This window comes from Coregonus lavaretus (assembly GCF_964263955.1).
Source record: "Coregonus lavaretus genome assembly, chromosome: 38".
NCBI lineage: Eukaryota > Metazoa > Chordata > Actinopteri > Salmoniformes > Salmonidae > Coregonus > Coregonus lavaretus.
The window spans coordinates 8108889-8121139 of NC_140025.1; the positions used below are offsets into that span (position 1 = coordinate 8108889).

The window sequence follows — 12251 nt, forward strand, 5'->3', positions numbered from 1 at the left end:
CGGGACTGTTACGGGAGTTTGAGCAACGCTTTCAGATTTATGTTTATATGTTTTTATGTTGTTTTTAATTGATTTTATTTTATTTGTATATTTAACATATTCTTGACTCTGTGGTTCTTGCACTTGTTTGGGGAACAGGATTTCATTATTTTTATCTACATTTCTGCCTGAGAAATGACACCCTGATATAGTTCTGTGATCTGTGAAACAGTTATGTTAATCACTGAGGCATTGTGTGTTTGTGTGTTCTTTTTCTTTAGAATTTTCAAATAAACTTGACGTGTTTTATGATTAATAGTGATGTTGTGCTTGTACTATTTTGGACACACTGTCCTCAGGCTCCAGCTTTATGTTGTATGTTGATCGTATTAAAACAAAGAAAACAATCTGAAGTTGTTGTTTTTAAGTTATATATACCATGATTTTTCCGGTCCGGCCCACTTGGGAATAGATTTTCCTCCATGTGGCCCCTGAGCTAAAATGAGTTTGACACCCCTGACTTAATGTATCAAGACAGTCAAGACAGTCAAGACAGCACTAGCCAAGAAACGATAAGGCGCTGCTTGCATAATATTTTGTATTATTGAAGTATTAAGGAAGTAAGAGAGAAGTTTTGAGAGGATGGCCAATTGCTTTTTCATGGTTCTGTTTGTCCTTTCAACATGCTGGGGTAAGAAGACCAAGGTTACACTCCTATTATGCAAAGTCTATATTTTAGTTATGAGTTTTTTATTTATCTTTTTTTTTCAATGACGATTCAATCACAGTAAAATTTAAAGAAATCCAAGCGGTCTGAATACTTTTGCAAGGTACTTTATATTGTTTCATGTCCTGCGGATTTGAGAAGAAAGATGACAAGTTCAACAGGAAAGTGAGCCTGTCAGGTAGCCAGTAGAAAGATGACTAGTTCAACAGGAAAGTGAACCTGTCAGGTAGCCAGTAGAAAGATGACAAGTTCAACAGGAAAGTGAGCCTGTCAGGTAGCCAGTAGAAAGATTACTAGTTCAACAGGAAAGTGAGCCTGTCAGGTAGCCAGTAGAAAGATGACAAGTTCAACAGGAAAGTGAACCTGTCAGGTAGCCAGTAGCCTTAATTCTTGCACAGAATCTAGCTGTGATTTTTTGTAGAGATGTGTGCTCTTTTGTGTGAAGAAAATGTCACCCACTGTATTCTGCTGAATTCTACAGTCTCTCGATATTGTTGTTACATATTGTTGTTACATATTGTATTGTACAAAACAGCCTTATGTATGGTTATGATTAAGTTTTATCAACCTATTGGACACACAGGTGCACATTCTTTGAACCTGACCGACCATAGTGAGAATGGAACCACTAGAACTAATGGAACAACAGATGGTGAGTTACAGGATGGCATGAAAATGTACTACACCTCTGTAGTTATTAAATATATCTTAAATGCACATCTTAATCAAAACATAAAGGCCCTTTACACACAACTGATGTACAATACATTTGACACAGTTGTTGTGATATACAGTACACTCTTAGAAAAAAAAAGGGTTCCTAAAGGGTTCTTCAGTTGTCCCCATAGGATAACCCTTTTTGGTTTCAGGTATAACCCCTTTTGGTTCCATGAAAAATACTCTCTGTTATATCACAATCAATCTGCTAAATGGGTTGTACATCAGTTGTAAAAACCTGACTGTGTACAAGGCCAGTAACATTCATGCTAACGCTGTAGAATTACCACTAAGCAACAAGTAAAAGCAAAAAAACTGGCTTTTTTATTTCCTTCTTGTTTTTCAGGAGTGAACCTACTTCCTTATTTTACTCGACTGTGTATCACGTGTCTGGGTTTGTCGATCATGTTCATTCTCTCACATGCTGTTATCACCCTTCATCACAAACTGAAGATACACAGGTTGGTGATACTGGTCCTGTTTGGATTTTACCAGTACATTATCATAGATGACCGTTAACAAAAACTATCAAACTGGATTTTATATATAAATGCCTGGATTTTTTGAATTTCGGTGAGTCTCTTATTCAATGGGTAAAAGTAATGTATAGCAACCCAGTGTAATGTTCGAGACCACCAAAAGCGAGACAGATTCAAGACTAAGACCGGGGCAAATCGAGTCAGAGTCAAGACCTAGCCCTGAGGGGGGGGGGGGGGGGGGGGGCAAGACCGAGTCAAGACCGAGACCGGGAGGGGGACATGGGGTCCGAGTCAAGACCGAGACCAGAAAAATGTGAGTCCAATTCAAGACCTTGATCGCAATTTTGTCAAATCATCACCATTATAAGAGTTCAAAATGTCCAGTATTTCTGTGTTCATATTTCAGAACAACATTATTACTAACCCAAACACAGTGGGGAACAATGGGCCTTCTACGCCTTCAGAGAAGGGCTAAGGATTTAAAAAATAATGTTTCTAATAATATAATAATAATAATACAAATTATACTATTATTTTCAATGATGTTCTGATTTAATCTCTTCAGTTTTTGTTGGAAAGGAAAGTGTTAACACTGAAGAGAAAAAAGATCCAATCAGGATTTTTCTTTGCTGGTCTCTGGGGAGATAAATCTAGCTAGCTAAGTAAGCCATATCCTAGGTCAGTCATAATCAAATGGCGGACCGCGGTCTGTGTCCGGACCCAGCAAAGGGTTAATACGGACCGAACAGCACCAAACGATATCGAAGTCAGTAAATTAATTTCAGACAGCTTTCAAACAATGCATGCTTGACACCGGTCATATTCAACGGGTGTTACGCGTTCATAAATTCATCAGTTGTTCTGCGCTGTGGCACACACAGAAGAGAGCGCTCTGAAATCGGAGTAGATAGCCAGAGTGAATTTGCGAATGCAAGAGATATGCTAACTGGATAACAGTCGTTCAAGTTCTTGCTAGCTAAACAAATGACACCTGCATCTCTAGCTGTGTATTCCCACCGAAAAACGATATGAGGGGAAAAAGTCAGTCACTCACCCACTCCTCCAATAGCATGACATGACATCCTCCTAGCAGCTAGCTAGCTATCTAGCTAACCTTAGGCTCCGTGTTTTTAGCTTGCTACATAAATAGATACGCTAGCCTATTAGCCACATTATGACTGACTTGTGGTCATTGCCCTTGCTAGTTTGATTGTATTGACATTCCCAGCCTTAGTTACATTAATCAATTTTTGTCCAGAATATTGCGTCATTGAAACTGAAACAGTGCATCCCGAATGGAGGCAGCAAACTATGTACCAGGCCAGCTGTGATTTACAACCTGATAGCAATACTTTTTGGACTGCCAATAAATGTATTGGTGAATTATATTAATCATGCATTGAACTGCATCCATCTATTCTGCCAACAATGCCTTAGTGTATGTACGTCATGGAATATTGAGTCAAATAGAACCTATTTCTAAAACCTCCTACAAAGTTGATTTTGTAGCATAAACTGGGAATTTGATTCATTTGACTGATATTACAGTGCATTTGGAAAGTATTCAGACCCCTTGACCTTTTCCGCATTTTGTTACGTTACAGCCTTATTTAAAAATTGATTAAATTGTTTTTCCCTCATCAATCTACACACAATACCCCATAATGACAAAGCAAAAACAGGCTTTTACAAATGTTTGCAAATGTATTTCAAATAAAAAACTGATATCACATTTACATACGTATTCAGACCCTTTACTTAGTACTTTGTTGAAGAACCTTTGGCAGCGATTACAGCCTGGCGTCTTCTTGGGTATGATGCTACAAGCTTGGCACACCTGTATTTGGGTAGTTTCTCCCATTCTCCTCTGCAGATCCTCTCAAGCTCTGTCAGGTTGGATGGGAAGCAGCGCTGCACAGCCATTTTCAGGTCTCTCCAGAGATGTTAGATCGGGTTCAAGTCCGGGCTCTAGCTTGGCCACTCAAGGACATTCAGAGACTTGTCCCGAATACACTCCTGCGTTGTCTTGGCTGTGTGCTTAGGGTCGTTGTCCTGTTGGAAGGTGAACCTTCGCCCCAGTCTGAGGTCCTGAGCACTCTGGAGCAGGTTTTCATCAAGGATCTCTCTGTACTTTGTTCCGTTCATCTTTCCCTCGATCCTGACTAGTCTCCCAGTCCCTGCCGCTGAAAAACATCCCCACAGCATGATGCTGCCACCACTATGCTTCACCGCAGAGATGGTGCCAGGTTTCCTCAAGACGTGATGCTTGGTATTCAGGTCAAAGAGTTCAATCTTGGTTTCATCAGACCAGAGAATCTTGTTTCTCATGGTCTGCGTTCTTTAGGTGCCTTTTGGCAAACTCCAAGCATTCTGTTATGTGCCTTTTACTGAGGAGTGGCTTCTGTCTGGCCACTCTACCATAAAGGCCTTAATGATGGAGTGCTGCAGAGATGGTTGTCCTTCTGGAAGGTTCTCCCATCTCCACAGAGGAACTCTGAAGCGCTGTCAGAGTGACCATCGGGTTCTTGGTCACCCGATTGCTCAGTTTGGCCGGGCGGCCAGCTCTAGGAAGAGTCTTGGTGGTTCCAAACTTTAAGAATGATTGCAATTAAGAATGATTGAGGCCACTGTGTTATTGGGGACCTTTAATGCTGCAGAAATGTTTTGGTAAACTTCCCCAGATCTGTGCCTCGACACAATCCTGTCTCGGAGCTCTACGGACAATACCTTCGACCTCATGGCTTGGTTTTTGCTATGACATGCACTGTCAACTATGGGACCTTATATAGACAGGTGTGTGCCTTTCCAAATCATGTCCAATCAATTGAATTTACCACAGGTGGACTTCAATAAACTTGTAGAAACAGCTCAAGGATGATCAATGGAAACAGGATGCATCTGAGCTCAATTTCGAGTCTCATAGCAAAGGGTCTGAATACTTATGTAAATAACATATTTCAATGTTTATTTATTTATACATTTCTGAAAACATGTTTTCGTTTTGTCATTATGGCGTATTGTGTGTAGATTGATGAGGGAAAAATCCCATGTGAGAATTAGGCTGTAACATAACAAAATGTGGAAAAAATCAAGGGATCTGAATACTTTCCGAATGCACTGTATGATTGTCTGTTTGTTTCATATCTGCAAAGTAGTTAAAACGCTGTCAGTTCCACTTTAGACTTTAGGTCATTGGTTTCTGTGTGTGCTAAATGTGAAATGTTTTTTGCAATGGGAAGTAATAGTTCATTTCGATTGGTAAATGCTTAATGGTGGTGTTTTCGTATTCTTATGATTGGGACCTACTGGCTTATTGTGTCAGAGTTTATGGACTGCTTATCCTTTAACATCATGCTGTGTTGTGACTGCTGTCTTTCCATCGGCCCTATGCAGTAGTGTAGTGGTGCCTGAAGAAGTGGGTATACTCACATTTTGCAAAAAAGTTCCTCAACGTCCGGTCCAGCGAAGGAAAGACATCCTGTGTGAAAAATCGTATTCTTTCCTATGTTGTTTTAATGAGTTTTCCTATAGATTTTTTAGATTTTCACTCTCAAAATCACACTTTTTTTTTATTTTATAGAAAAAATACATAAATGTGATGGTCTAAGTCCACAACAATGCTTAAACCACATCAATCTGATTGCGTGGGCCTGTCAGGGCCTGGCTCCCCAGTGGGGGAGCCTCTGTCCACCCAGGCCCATCCATGTCTACGCCCCTGATGCCAACAACCAACACTTTGGACTGAACTTTTTCAATACCTGGTTTGCATACCCATTGTTGCCTTGGCATTTACTGGTAGGTATCATAAGTTCCAACGTCTTTCCTAACCTACCAGCTACCGATGTCATTCTTCTGTGAGCTACTCCATGCCAAAACCAGTTGAGAGCTACACACGCTTGCTGCCTGCAGATTATATTCTGCTAAATATAGGCTGTGTGCGGCGCACATGTGAATATATTTCACGTGCTTTGCGATTGTGTAGGCTACTTTGTGCATGATTTCTCTATTGTACTACATCATTGATAAATTGTATACCTCCACTACACTACTTTGATATGCATCAGTAGGGACTAAGAAGTGAGTATATTCAATGTCCACTGAAAGAAAAGTGGGTATAAGGTTTATACTGTACCTGCGTATAGCCTTCACTACACCACTGGCCCTTTGTGTTTTATAAAAAGTGCACTCTCCTACATGAGTGCGCTAGTATTACGGTAGCTGTCCTTTCAGAATCATGAACCTCTCACACGCTGAAGGCCTATAGGTTCGCCACTGTGCAAACATGTCTATAATACATATAAAGGCTGTTAAGATACTGTATTAATGTTTCAAGAAAGGAGTGTATATATTTGGCCTTTTAAGCGCTGACTGAATGGAAGCTTATAATGATGAGTTATGAGTTTTTTACTCCGCTGGTCTCATGAAGAAATTACAAGTCCTCACTGTCCGAGTGAAGACCGAGTACAAATGTATCTTACACCAAGACAAGACCGAGACACTCAATATGTGGTCTCGAGACCGGACTACAACACTGTACTACAACACTGTAGCAACCCCAGGTGTAAAATAGTAAAAAGTGGCTACTTCTCAGAGAGTTTTGAACTGTCAAGAGGAGTTAAACAAGGGTGTTGTCACGCTCGTCGAGGAGTGAAGGAGACCAAGGCGCAGCGAGTGAAAAGAACATGTTGACTTTATTACTTAAAGCAACCAAAAACAACAAATCAAAGCGACGAATGTGAAGTCCAATAGTGACAAAGACTAAACAGGAACAATAACCCACAATGCCCACAAGAACACATACAGAATAAATATGGCTCCCAATCAGAGATAACGAGCCGACAGCTGACACTCGTTACCTCCGATTGGGAGTCATATGACTAATCAACATAATTACAACACTTTGACACCCAACATAGAACCAAACCACATAGACTGCACACACCCTGGCTCAACATAATGAGTCCCAGAACCAGGGTGTGACAGTACCCCCCCCTAAAGGCGCGGACTGCGACCGCGCCTCAAAACCCCCAAACAGGGGAGGGCTGGGCGGGCATACCTCCTCGGTGGCGGTTCTGGCTCCGGCCTAGACCACCACCCCACCATCGTCACTACCCGCTTACGTAGGTTCCTCCAAATGACCCCCACCGGTTTAAGGGGCAGCACCGGACTAAGAGGCAGCACCGGACTAAGGGGCAGCACCGGACTAAGGGGCAGCACCGGACTAAGGGGCAGCACCGGACTAAGGGGCAGCACCGGACTAAGGGGCAGCACCGGACTAAGGGGCAGCACCAGGATAAGGGGCAGCACCTGACTCAATGGCGGATCCTGGCTGGCTGGCTCTGGCGGATCCTGGCTGGACGGCTCTGGCGGATCCTGGCTGAACGGCTCATGGCGGGCTGAAGGATCTGGCTGCTCATGGCTGGCCGACGGATCTGGCTGCTCATGGCTGGCCGACGGATCTGGCTGCTCATGGCTGGCCGACGGATCTGGCTGCTCATGGCTGGCCGACGGATCTGGCTGCTCATGGCTGGCCGACGGATCTGGCTGCTCATGGCAGGCTGACGGATCAGGCTGATCCTGTCTGGCCGAAGGCTCTGGCTGATCCGGTCTGGCGGAAGGCTCTGGCTGATCCGGTCTGGCGGAAAGCTCTGGCTGATCCGGTCTGACGGAAGGCTCTGGCTGCTCCTGTCTGGCGGAAGGCTCTGGCTGATCCTGTCTGGCGGAAGGCTCTGGCTGATCCTGTCTGGCGGAAGGCTCTGGCTGATCCTGTCTGGCGGAAGGCTCTGGCTGATCCTGTCTGGCGGAAGGCTCTGGCTGATCCTGTCTGGCGGAGAGCTCTAGCGGCTCCGGTCTGGCGGACGGCTCTGAAGGCTCATGGCAGACGGGCGGCTTTGCAGGCTCAGTACAGACGGGCAGTTCAGACGGCGTTGGGCAGACGGACAGTTCAGACGGCGTTGGGCAGACGGGCAGTTCAGACGGCGTTGGGCAGACGGGCAGTTCAGGCCCCGTTGGGCAGACGGACAGTTCAGGCCCCGTTGGGCAGACGGCAGCCTCTGGCCGTCTGAGGCGCACCGTAGGCCTGGTGCGTGGTGCCGGAACTGGAGGTACCGGGCTGAGTACACGCATCTCAGGGCTAGTGCGGGGAGAAGCAACAGGGCATGCTTGGCCCTGGGGACGCACATAAGGCCTAGTGCGGAGAGCAGGAACAGGCCGGGCTGGGCTGGCGACGCGCACCGTATCTCTGGTGCGAGAGGCCGGAACAGGCCGGGCTGGGCTGGCGACGCGCACCGTATCCCTGGTGCGAGTGGCCGGAACAGGCCGGGCCGGGCTGGCGAAGCGCACCGTATCCCTGGTGCGTGGAGTAGGAACAGGCCGGGCTGGGCTGGCGACGCGCACCGTATCCCTGGTGCGAGTGGCCGGAACAGGCCGGGCTGGGCTGGCGACGCGCACCGTAGGCTTCGTATGAGGCTCAGGAACAGGCCGGGCTGGGCTGGCGACGCGCACCGTACACTTAGTGCGAGGGGCCGGAACAGGCCGTACCGTACTGGGGACACACACGACTGGCTGTACCTCGGGATTAGGAACGGGCCGGACCGGACTGGTTACACACCCCAGTACCTCTCGCCGTGCCTCTACACCTTCCTTCCCTGCCTTTCCCAGTCGCCCCCTTAACCTGGTAGCCTCCTGAATCCGTCCCTTCTCTGCCTCCGTCAGCCCCCTTAACCTGGTAGCCTTCTGAATCTGCCTTGTGGCAGCCTCCTGCTGCTCAGTCGCCCAAGCCATGTGCCCCCCCCAAAAAACTTTTTGGGGTTGCCTCCCGTCCTTCCGACGATGGCCCTGCTCCTCTCCTGCCAGGTTCTCCCCCTTCATCGCCCTCCGGTACCGGACGGCCTCCTCCTGGGTAATATGTCCCCAGCCGAGGAGGACATCCACCAACGTTCTCTCCTGACCCGGCGCCTCCTCCGATGTCCAGACCCTTTGCTCCTGGACGCGCTGCTTGGTCTTTCTTTGGTGGGTTATTCTGTCACGCTCGTCGAGGAGTGAAGGAGACCAAGGCGCAGCGAGTGAAAAGAACATGTTGACTTTATTACTTAAAGCAACCAAAAACAACAAATCAAAGCGACGAATGTGAAGTCCAATAGTGACAAAGACTAAACAGGAACAATAACCCACAATGCCCACAAGAACACATACAGAATAAATATGGCTCCCAATCAGAGATAACGAGCCGACAGCTGACACTCGTTACCTCCGATTGGGAGTCATATGACTAATCAACATAATTACAACACTTTGACACCCAACATAGAACCAAACCACATAGACTGCACACACCCTGGCTCAACATAATGAGTCCCAGAACCAGGGTGTGACAGGTGTCCGCTGTCACCATTCTATTCGTTATGGCCATTGAAATGCTAGCTATTAAAACCAGATCAAATAACAACATCAGAGGATTAGAAATCCAGTGCTTAAAAACAAATTAGTCCATGTATGCCGATGACTCAAGTGTTATATTAAGTCCGCAAGCTAGATCCCTGCGATGTCTCATTGAAGATCTAGATAACTTTTCTGGCCTCTCTGGGCAAAAAATTATGATAAGTGTACCATATTAAAAAACACAGCTTTTACATTACCCTGCAGTTTACATATACAATGGGCTGACAGTTAAGTAGACATACATATATAAATGAGCTCTCCACAATGAATTTCAATAGAAAACTAGTAAAAATAGACACGATCCTGCAACCATGGAGAGGTAAATACCTTTCTATTTATGGAAAAATTACACTGATTAACTCCATTGTCATATCTCAGTTTATTTACTTACTTGTGGCGCTGCCTACTCCTGATGATTCTCGTTTTTTTTCAAATCATATGAGCAAAAAATATTTCGCTTTATCTAGGATGCTAAACCAGACAAGATAAAGTGTGTCTAGCTATATAATGAATATGAACTGGGTTAGTTGAGATTATTAAATATAAAAGCACTAAACCTCTTTCTAAAAGCTTCACAAGTTTCACTTGAACCCAAATGGTTCTCAAGTAGGGGACTTTGGGGGGGTCTCGGATGGTTGAGGGGCATCTCTTGGGGAACTGTGGGGGGATCTTGGATGATTGGTGGCCTGCCGGTTGGGAGCTTGGGCCGGTGGCCGATAAGTCTCTGGTTTGGGTCCCCGATTTGACTTGGTGGGAGATCTGTCGATGTGCCCTTGGGCGGAGCGCTTGACCCTGGTTGCTTCTGTGGGTCGCTCTGCATGGGAGTCTGCTAGATGACTGAATGTAATGTAAATGTTGAACCACTTCACTGCAGGTAGATTGTATGTTTTAATATTCAATAAATACCCAAAAAAATTATACAAAAAAAATTAATACAAAACTATCAGTTTCTACTAGAATTACTTCATTCTCCAAAAATTCTAGCCAGGTTATTCTGGATGTTGATAGTTTAATCCAGCGAATGGATAAAAAAGATATTTGGAGGACACTAGATTAAGATTAGGACTAAGACCTTGAACTCAATGTAGTCCCGTGTGGCTTACTTGGTAGAGCATTGCGCTTGCCACAGTTGTGGGTTCAATTCCCACAGGGGAACAGTATGAAAAATGTATGCACTCACTACTGTATTTTGTGCTGTGTAAGAGTGTCTGCTAAATGACTTAAATGTATAAAGTGAACTCTCCCTTTAAGACTGCATATCAATCTGAAACGATTTACCCACAAGTGTTATTGAATATTGTGACATAAAGGGTTAATTGTGTGTCTGTGTGACAGCGCTGATGCTCTTTGTTTGTGTTGTAGGACTATGTCTCAACAGGATGTGGTAGAACACCAGCCCGAGGTAGCTAACTGATCTATTTACTTAGAAGTGAATAAAAGGTGTTAAAATGAAAAGGCCAAATGATGTTTGTTCTGCACAGCCTGCTATACATGTGCTTTATCCCCTGTTTGATGATGAAGCAAAACATGTGTCTGTTTAACATAAAGTATGTGATGATATGTAGCCTCTGTTGTTCTCAGGTCTCTGGTATGCGTGAGAAGAAAGTAGGCAGAGGGCACAGAAGCTACAAAGAGAAGATCAACTCAATCTACATGTGCATGCCTGACAAATTACCAGCAGTGGGAGCAGGACATGACCTTTGACCTGGAAGCTCTCTATCTGGGTGCGTCCCAAAAGCGTCCACACTTGTACTTTCCGATCACTTTATATAGTGTCTAAATTAGTTTGCTATAGCCTGTTAATGGAATGCTGCACAAGGTCCACCTTATGGCAACACCTTTATGTACACCACCCACGGACTGTTCCGTATAAAAACACCCTTTGGTCATCTGATGCCGCACTCCTTCACTCTCCGTCTTGGTCAAATAGCCCTTACACAGCCTGGAGGTGTGTTTTGGGTCATTGTCCTGTTGAAAAACAAATTATAGTCCCACTAAGCGCAAGTGGCACAGCGGTCTCAGGCACTGCATCTCAGCTCTTGAGGCGTCACTACAGACCCCCTGGTTCGATTCCAGGCTGTATCACAACCGGCCGTGATTGGGAGTCCCATAGGGCGGCGCACAATTGGCCTAGCGTTGTCTGGGTTTGGCCGGTGTAGGCCTTCATTGTAAATAAGAATTTGTTCTTAACTGACTTGCCTAGTTAAATAAAGGTTAAATAAAAAATCAATATAAGCGCAAACCAGATGGGATGGTGTATCGCTGCAGAATGCGGTGGTAGCCATGCTGGTTAAGTGTGCCTTGAATTCTAAATAAATCACTGAGTGTCATCATCAAAGCACACCTCCTCCTCCATGCTTAACAGTGGGAACCACACATGCGGAGATCATCCGTTCACCTACTCCGCGTCTCACAAAGACATGGCGGTTACAACCAAAAATCTCAAATTTAGACTCATCAGACCAAAGGACAGATTTCCACTGGTCTAATGTCCATTGCTTGTGTTTCTTGGCCCAAGCAAGTCTCTTCTTCTTATTGGTGTCCGTTAGTAGTGGTTTCTTTGCAGCAATTCAACCATGAAGGCCTGATTCACGCGGTCTCCTCTGACCAGTTGATGTTGAGATGTGTCTGTTACTTGAACTCTGTGAAGCATTTATTTGGGCTGCAATCTGAGGTGCAGTTAACTCTAATGAACGTATCCTCTGCAGCAGAGGTAACTCTGGGGCTTCCTTTCCTGTGGCAGTCCTCATGAGAGCCAGTTTCATCATAGCGCTTAATGGTTTTTGCGACTGCACTTGAACATTTCCGGATTTACTGACCTTCATGTCTAAAAGTAATGATGGACTGTCGTTTCTCTTTGCGTATTTGAGCTGTTCTTGCCATTACATTTTTTTTTAAACATTTTTAGT

General features: G+C 45.0%; 1 long non-coding RNA gene across 1 annotated transcript; it reads left to right on the forward strand.

Moving 5' to 3' along the window:
- The first annotated feature begins 1795 nt into the window (after positions 1 to 1795).
- Positions 1796 to 11245, forward strand: LOC311112013. Its single transcript, XR_014610818.1, has 3 exons — positions 1796 to 1884; positions 10705 to 10744; positions 10924 to 11245. It is a non-coding gene; the product is annotated as an uncharacterized lncRNA (long non-coding RNA).
- The last annotated feature ends 1006 nt before the right edge of the window (positions 11246 to 12251 follow it).